This window comes from Oryza sativa, chromosome 11 (assembly GCF_034140825.1).
Source record: "Oryza sativa Japonica Group chromosome 11, ASM3414082v1".
Taxonomy (NCBI): Eukaryota; Viridiplantae; Streptophyta; class Magnoliopsida; order Poales; family Poaceae; genus Oryza; species Oryza sativa.
This window is the reverse complement of record NC_089045.1, coordinates 17107251-17116295: the sequence shown is the minus strand read 5'-3', so window position 1 is coordinate 17116295 and position 9045 is coordinate 17107251. Positions and strand designations below refer to the sequence as shown.

Here is a 9045-nt window from a genome sequence, read left to right as displayed (position 1 = left end):
AGAGCTGGAGGTAGAAGAAGGTGGGGGAAAAAGAAAAAAGAAAGAAGAATAAGGGCTAAACTGCAAAAGGGCAGAATAGAGAAAAAGAGAGGAAGGAAAAAGGGAAAAAGACAGGGTCTTCTCTGGAAAATTCCAAATATAAAGTATTTGGAATTTTTGGGAAGGATTTAGGATTTGAAAAGGAATATTGGATTTGGATGGAATTTGAATTAGGGATTGAGCTCCACTTTCGAAATACAAATTAAATCCAACTAACTCCAATTAACAATCACAAAGCGAACAACGTAATTAACTAATTAATCACTTTAAAACCTTTTGATTTAATGAATTTTTCATTAAGCTATTTTAGACGAATAAACAAAATGTGAATTTTCGCAAATAGGCGAGATGAACAGAAAGCGAAAAATCAGGACGTGACAAAAACTAGATATATATATGGAACATCGATCATGCACAATATTTCTTGCAAAGTTTGCCATTTTGAGCTCCAAATAACAAATAAAAAATGTTTTTCTTCCTCCATGTCATGTATTTTTTGCGATGAAAAATCTCAACATACAACCAATAAAAATGAAAAAAAAAGTTGACAAAAAGAGTAAGTCTGGTACAATAAATCTTTCAAAAGATTCGAGATCAAAACCTTCCCCCTATGTATGTGTTCTTAAGAGAGAGAAAATCGTGCTCCTAATGGTGCTCGAGGTTACTGTAGCTGGTTCATATAGTTCAGCGCATTTTCCCTGGCGGTCGTCATATGTCGGTTCATTCGAACTGCCATTGAAAATTATTTGAGATGGTGCAGAGGTTAAGGATGCCGCCAGAGAAGATGCAGGTATTTTCGCTGTTGGTCCCCGTCATCACACCGCCAGCGAAGATATGGTATCTTCGCTGGCGTTAAGTTAAGAGGCCCGCCAGCGAAGACACCTACATCTTCGCTGGCGGGCCACATCCCCTTACCGCCAGCGAAGATACAATACCTTCACTGGCGTGAGCTTAAGAGAGCCGCCAGAGAAGATATCCTATATCTTCTCTGGCGGCCTTCTTAAGTAGACCGCTAGCGAAGATGTGTTTCCACTGGCGGCCCTTGACCCCCCACCCCCACAATTTTCTGCGCTTGCGGTTTTTCCACGTGGCCGCCATGAAAAATATTTTCCAAACGCCATGAAAAATTGATTTTCTAGTAGTGACTCCCTTAACTAGTGACCGAATATGATTCACATCCCATAACAATACCAGATATTTCAACACCCAAACTATTAAAACTAGTTAAATTTGACTCCCTTAGCGGTTTTGGAGGATGGTTTCGCTGATGTGGCGATGTTGACTTGGTCTTTGTTATACGTGGAGCTAACGTGGCATTTATTTGGGGCCCACATGTCATCCCCTTTCCTTCTTCCTCCCTCTCTCTCCCCGTTTCTCTTCGGTCTTCATAGTAGAGGGGCCAGATCGGAGGAGCAACGACAGGGGCAGCGACCGGCGCCTCCTCCATCCCCATCAGTGCCGGTGGTGGCAGGCTCCTCCCCAATGGTGGTGCCGAGTGCCGATGGGCTCCTCCCTAGCGGCGGGGTGTCTGAGTGAGGGCGACAGGGCACGTCTTGCGTTCGGCTTGGAGGAGGGCTCCTTCTCCGTTCCCTCCCTTCCACTCCCCTTCTCGCCCTCCACCTCCTCCTCATCCTGCTGCAGCCACCTCACGGTCGACGACACGCCGTCGCTTCCCCCGCCCCGGCTCCTACTCGGCATGCGCCATCTGAGGAGGCGGCATTCTCTATGATGATTTGGTGGCGACGAGCGTGAACACGTTGTTTGTCGAAGGAGAGTACCGCATAGCCGGCGAGATGGGTTGGAGGAGGCGCCATCAGCTGCCGCTCCAGCCCCCATCTGCCACCGCCGTCGATAATCCGGCCCTCCCGTGAAGACTGGAGAGAAATGGGGAGAGAGAGATATAAGGGAGAGAGAGAAAAGAGGAAGAAGGAGGGAAAGGGGATGACATTTGGCCCCCAAATGTTAGTGGGTCTCACAATTTTTTTTGTGTAAATGACAAATGTGTCCCGCACATACTATTTTTAATTCTAGTGCACCTAAACGCCACGTCAGGTCCACGTGTAATAAAGACCGAGTCAACACCGCCATGTAGGCGCCACGTCGGTGAAACCGCCTTCCAAAACCACCGAGGGAGTCAAATTCAATTGGTTTTAAATTAATAGTTTAGCGGTTAATTATCCGGTATTGTGGTTCAGGGATACGAATCAGATTCGGTCACTAGTTAAGGGAGTCAAAGTAAACTTATTCCCCACCAGAATCCCCTCCTGTGCGATCCGGTCACCACATGCTAGCAAGGCCAGATACGGTAGGGGCACACATCACCGGGGATCGGAGCTGGGAAGGAGGTGGACAAGGCTGACGACGAGGATGGTATGCTTACAATGTGAGGCTTTCCGCTCTGCAACTCAAAGGTATGGTATACTCAAGACCTCAGATCCCTAATCACTGATTCGATTTTGCATTTATTCGAATGATTAAATTTGTGCCCAATGTCAATCCCTAACCCTAGATCCCAAATCAGTGATTCGATTTGCGCTGGTGGGTGGTGAACTGTGATTGGAGGAATGTGCTAGACTACACAATGGGAGCCCTAACGCCAGAGGTGAGGCTGGCAATGATAGTATGACACAGCGTTCACGCGGAGGGCAAGGCGCCGGCACTGGCACCAGTAGCACACACACTTGAAGAATTGACTGGTTAGCATTTCTTTGAAGTTGAGTATTCCAGACAAGTTATTGGAGTGAATTAGCTTGAATACTTGAACTTGGCCTGACATGTGGATTTTTTCAAATACTACTGAAATTTTATTATCATACTTAAACAGTTTATCTTCGGCAGGAATAAAATTATGGATGATACCACCAGGTTCGAGCAGTAAAGCTAAAGCTCAATAAAGTCCACATAATTATTCTTGGGCTAAATTCCCTCCATATGGACATTTTGTTCTCAGCCCATTTACAGCCCAAAATGTCCAACAATTGTGAGCCACTGATTCATGCCTTGATCAACGGTTGAGATTGCCTCATCCTTTATGGTGGGAAGAAAAACCCTAGTTTCCATTGGAGGGAGAGTGAGCAGAGCAGCCTTTGAGGTGAAGAAACAACCAACAAACACAAGAGAGGGAGAGGAGAGTGGAGAAGAAGAAGTGCAGCTTGTTCAGCTTGGGGCACTACTACAAAACATCAAATAGGTGTTAGCATCTATAGTGTCGGCACTATAGATGCCGGTTTTGCTAAAACCGGCACCTATAAGTCTTTTCCCACCTCCGCGGTCCGAAAACACAGAAAACTGACACCTTTAAGCTATTATACGTGTCGGTTCTATAAAAAAACCGACACCTTTAATTTATTATAGGTGTCGGTTATTTACTTAAAGATGTCATTTTTTTTAAAAAAAACGGCACCTTTCAGATCGAGCCGTGAGCCGAGCCGCCTGAGGAGCGGATAAGGGAGAGTGCCCCGGTCTCATCAAGCGGATAAGGGAGACCGAATCTTTCTCACGTGTCTCTCTCTCTCTCTCGGTCTCTCTTCCTTTCTCTTCTCCACCGCACACCTCCTCTTCTCTTCTCTTCCTTTCTCTTCTCCTCTCCTGGCGGCAGGAAGAGCGGTGGGAGGAGCGGAGGCATCGGTGTCGGCGTCGTTAGCAGCGTGCGTCGGTGCCGGCGTCGGCGTCGTCGGCGTGTGGCCGGACAGCGCCATCCCCTCCACTAGATCCGGTGGGAGGAAGGAGGGCGGCGGCCCGACAGCGCAGTCCCTTCCGCTGTAGCGGCGTGGGGCAGCGGCGGCGTTTGGCGGGAGAAGCAGCAGCCTCCGGAGGCGCTCTTCCTCCGCCAAATCCGGCGGGAGAAAGGACAGCAGCGGCCCGAGATCATCCTCCCATCTGCGGCAGCGGCATCGTCATCAGCGGCTGATTTTTGATTTTTGATTTGTTGATATTTTGATGTGATGATTTGTTCATATTTGTTGATGTGATGATTTGTTGATATTTGTTGATGTGTTGATTTGTGATTTGTTTGATCTAGATGTGTTCATGGATTTGGAGTATTTTTGGGTATTCTAGGGATCGGCTCAACAGTTCGATGCAACGAGCCGATTTTTTTTTGGCTCATATGCACCTCAAATGTGCCGGTTTTGAAACCGGCACCTTTAGGCTTATGTGATCTGTGCCGCACCTAAGAGGGTTTCCCAACCAGCACCATTTAGGGGTTCTGTAGTAGTGGGGGCTCTTACCCGATCTTCATCAAGCCAGCGTTTGGAGGCTCAAACGTGGTTGGATTGGCACCAAACTTGGTGAGTTTGTTCCTCACTTTGAGCACTTCAATCTGGTCAGTATGGATGAGGATTGGTTAAGTAGAGCACTAGATTTGAGTGGTAGTTTTTCAGCTCGAGTTATTGAAATTATAGATTGTGCAGCAGTTAGTAAAGTGTCAGTTTGTGGGGTCAAATGGTGTCTGATTGGGCTGTTTTTTGGAAATATAGGAAGGGACTCATAGACTATCATTTTTGCCAAGTTTCGTGCAATTTGCATATGTGGTTCTAATCAAGAGGATAGAATCTGCCATTTCTTTGCTTGTTTGTTGATATACCTCTTGTGTGTAACTTGATGTTGTAGCTAATTGATGGTTGATGTTGATGATACCAAGTGTGTAACTTGATGTTGTAGCTGCTGTTGTGATGTACCTCTACATGTTCTAGAGAAGACTCCATTTGTACCCATTGTTGATTATTGTGGAAGCTTGGAGTGGACCGTTGGTTCCATGGTTTTTTACTCCTCACACCGAGGAGGTTTTTTCACGTAAATCACCGTGTCTTGTGTGCATGTGTTTATTGTTGTTTCGCTGCTGATTTGCTAGTTAAAACTATCCTCAAAGTTCATGGAAAGATGAGGGGTTGATTGTGTGAAATACGTTTGTCGGTTTGCGAATTGTAGTTTGCAGATTGAAAGTGTATTGGTTCAGCCCGAACAATTATTATACTCATTATTTGGAATTTTCATTAGTTTTGTCAAATATTTTAAATTAGGATATATGCAGCCTTTTGAAATTAGGAACTTAGCCTATCAAATAGGGAACTTAGCCCTTAAATAACCCAAAAATTCGCTCCTATGAAGATTTGACATTAGGACATTCAGTGCTACTCAGATTACTGCAACCACTAGGCTATATACCCTTTCATAATTTCATCAAACATAAAGCTTTCTATTTTGTGCTATACTTGAGTTGATTAATGAATTGCCATCCAAAACACAGCTTGCATTGACCTTGTTAATTTGCTGCAAAGTGTTTTTCTTCCAAATATCCTTGTCGATGGTAGGATTCATGACGAAACAAATGAGAAAGGTGCATCCAGTGACAATAATTACAGATGAAGAATTGGTTCTTTGAATAGTGGTCAGCATTCTCCCGTCTGTCTACTGCATCTTCAATCCAAGATTACAAATTTTTATCATATCTAACGTTCACGTGTTGGTGTTCAGTAAGGTTAGACATCACAACATCACAATGTGTGTGTTCTCTGTACCTTTTCATAAAATAGAGACAGAGAATGTTATTGTTACTCATTGTACTAACTGTTTATATTTATGTTGTTCAATATACGAGATTGTTAATTCCAAATGGGCACATCGCAATTATTTCCATGGAGGTGATTTCTATTGTGAATCAATAATGGCACAACCAATATATACTGGATGTTGCTTCCCTAACAGTGGCAAACAAACCAGACAATATGGTTGGTGTTTGACAATTAATGATGACACATGCTGCACCATGCTGAACTGATCCAGAAGTGTTAATGGTTATAACAAGAGGATTAGATAATTTTGAGGCATTAGAGAATGCATTGAGGGATCTTCTATATAACAAATCACATAGATGTGACAATGCTTTAAATCCTAACTTTTTGCCAGCCTAACCGAATCTACCACGGGCTAAGCTACCCGAGTCAATCTTGTCCAAGTGCTTGTATTAGATTTTTTTTTCATCATGTTTCATTGAACTTCTTTTGTGGATATAGCCATACTCAGTGCGATGACATTTAAGCTCTCATCAATATTTCTGTTTGTCGAATCTCCAAAAACGTGTCAAGACTATACTATATAAATATTTAATTCTGGTAAAGATTGCATTGACATCTCATAATTTATGAAAACATCTTGATGTGGTTAAGCATATGCGTACGGGATGGTTCAACAAAACTAAGTGTGTGGGTAAGCATTTGCATCAAAATGACTTATAGAGTGGAATATCAAACTTCAAGTGCCGTATGGGATGTTTTTTGCAAATTCCCCTAGTTTTTAACAAAAGCTTTTAGGGGTGGGCCTGGCTGTCATTCTCTCTCTTCTCTCTTTCTCCTTTTCTTCTCTTCTCCCGTCTGCGCGCGCGCGTGCGCGCGCACTCTAGTGTGTCGGTGGTCCTGTTCTAATTTGGGCCAGGCAATTGTTCCTAGAGTGGGTGAGAAAGGTGCCGGAGTGGTGGCTTGCCATGGAATGGTCGGATTGTGATGATTGGGCGGTCGCGATCATTATCACTGTAGGGCATAGCAGCCTGTCCACTAGTGAGCATGCATGCAGTGCTGCGGTGTTGGCCAAGAGCACAGTGGCGGCGTCACTGTACCATGGCGGCTGCGGCATCAATGAAAGGTGTCAATGAGGGGGACAGAGTGGAAGGCAATGAGTGCTCACCGGGCAGCAGCCGGCTAGCGCATGTGAGGGCGGCGAGCAGCAAAACTATGGTCATTGAGGTATGGGTCGGGAAAGTGTTAACTCACTGTTTATCCATGCGCTCTGGCGGTGGTGCGATAACAAAGCACGCATGGTTCATCCTCATCCACGACGACCCCCTCGCTCCAGGCGTAGTGTTGTTGGTATTTATTACATAGTGTTGTTGGTATTTATTACGACCATAGAATAATCTGCAAGTATACAGATACCATTATAGTCTTTACCTAAGAGTATTCTAGGGTATCGTATCCACAGAGAACATGTGTGTATAATTTAAGAACAGGATTCTTCCAAGGACAACAACTAAATTGTATAGCATATCAATAATGATGTATATAGAAGAACATTAACACAAGAGCATTATATTAGCCTATAAAACATAATTTATATTTTCTTTAAAAGTTAACACATGCAAAATAAAAATCTTGAAATATAAACATACTTCTATATTATGTAAGGAGGCTACGTAAAATAATTTAATTTTTTTCGTAACTTTAATTGTAACCTCTTGTAAGTCTTGAATGGCATTTTGGGTATTTTTTTTAAAGTATCTGCCCAACTAGCATATTGTAGAAAAAATAGATAAACGCAATTGTGTTAAGGGCAAATCCTTGAACTACAGTAAACTCGGTGGCATAGAACCAATTCTCTCAGTAGTTTAATGAAGTGGTTGTCGCAAGGAACCGCCTACACTAATAACTGTTTAGTGCAAGCTATTCTCTATGAGAACAATATACCCAAATCTTTTTGTCACATTCATTGATAATACATTAATACTAAACTTTAAAATTTAAAAAATTGCTCTATGACCGATTGAAGCGAACAATCTAAAGGTTTGATCAATGTTTAATATGGTTAGATCAATATTTCCCTATATAAATATTTTTTTTCTAATGTTTCTTCGCCAATATCAAGTTGCGACAGAAGGAGAGACCAAAAGATTTCAAAACTGATATTAGTTGGCAAACATATCACAAATGTACCTCAACATCTAGCTAGACAAAGAACAAAGCATTGATGTGTCCATTTGCATAAACCCCGGCTGAACACAAAACTAACACGGTGTACAATCACCTCCTTCTCCATGGGTTTCAACTAAAGAGAGCAAGTGGCATGTTATTGTTGAGAAAATATCATGAAATTAAATTGACAAAAATGAGAGAAAGAAAGGGTTCAAACCAATATTTCGAATGAAGTATATTTAAGAAAGAATGCCATGGAACTAAGCGATTTAGCATCAAATGTTTCGAAAATCCATGTTTGGAAGTGCGATGAAATTGACATCATAATAGATGTTGGGATAATACACTTGCTATTCTTAGCTGTGCATTGAAAGTACAATTTAAGTAGCATAGGACACTTAAAATATTTAGCTGTGCTATAGAAAGTATATTTTAATTAGGAAAATCTGCCACATCCGAAGTGGCTTTAATAACACATCACCTAAGGATAAGATATACGTGCATGCTCTGACGTGCAATTAAAACTATATCTCAGCATAATCTTCCAGATTCTGTTAGAGTAAAATCCTCAAGATATGAAAGTAAATAATTATTAAATTCTTTCATATATAACATCTTCTATGTTCTATGTATATATATGTGAACCGCAGCTCCTGAAGTGCAAACTCATCATCATTCAACTAATTAGTCACAGTAAGAAAAGTAAGTCGTAGTAACTAGTCTTTCGCAAATGGCAAAATGCAGGACACACACCCACCAAGGAGTCATGTTGTTTTGCTTGGTTCTTCTAATGTGCTCTGCTATTCCTGCACAAATAACAGGTAATATCGAAAATTAGATTGGTTTTTATGTATTTTGTGTGTCATTTTCATGATTTTCTTTGCACTGGCATGATAAACATATGATTTCTTGTATCTATAGGTCAAACCACATACAAGATAAGAAGGGATATGCTGATCGGAGTAAAAAACAAGATCAGCTTTGGAGAACTTTATTATAAACCTGATCATTGTGTTCGAACCCGCGGTGGGTTCTATTGCTGTGAACTGGACCAGCTGTGCTATCCAACCCTTGAGCTATGTATACCAGCCTGCACACCATCAAAGGTGCGCAGAGGATCATAATGAACCGCGGGTGAGCAGCGAAATGCATAGCAAAGGTTCACAGAAGATTATAATGAGCAAGTGATATATCCGTAATATCTTGTATTCCATCCATCACTTAAGATTAATTATGAATACCTGATATGTGTTCCATCCGATATGTACTGTCTAATAATATCTAGGAGTATGAGATGACAGTCTCTTGGTGCTTATGTTTAGGA

General features: G+C 42.2%; 1 long non-coding RNA gene across 1 annotated transcript; it reads left to right on the top strand.

Annotated features, from left to right (window-relative positions):
* The first annotated feature begins 8392 nt into the window (after positions 1–8392).
* Positions 8393–9045, top strand: LOC136354101 (uncharacterized). The gene is made up of 2 exons (XR_010737849.1): positions 8393–8542; positions 8643–9045. It is a non-coding gene; the product is annotated as an uncharacterized lncRNA (long non-coding RNA).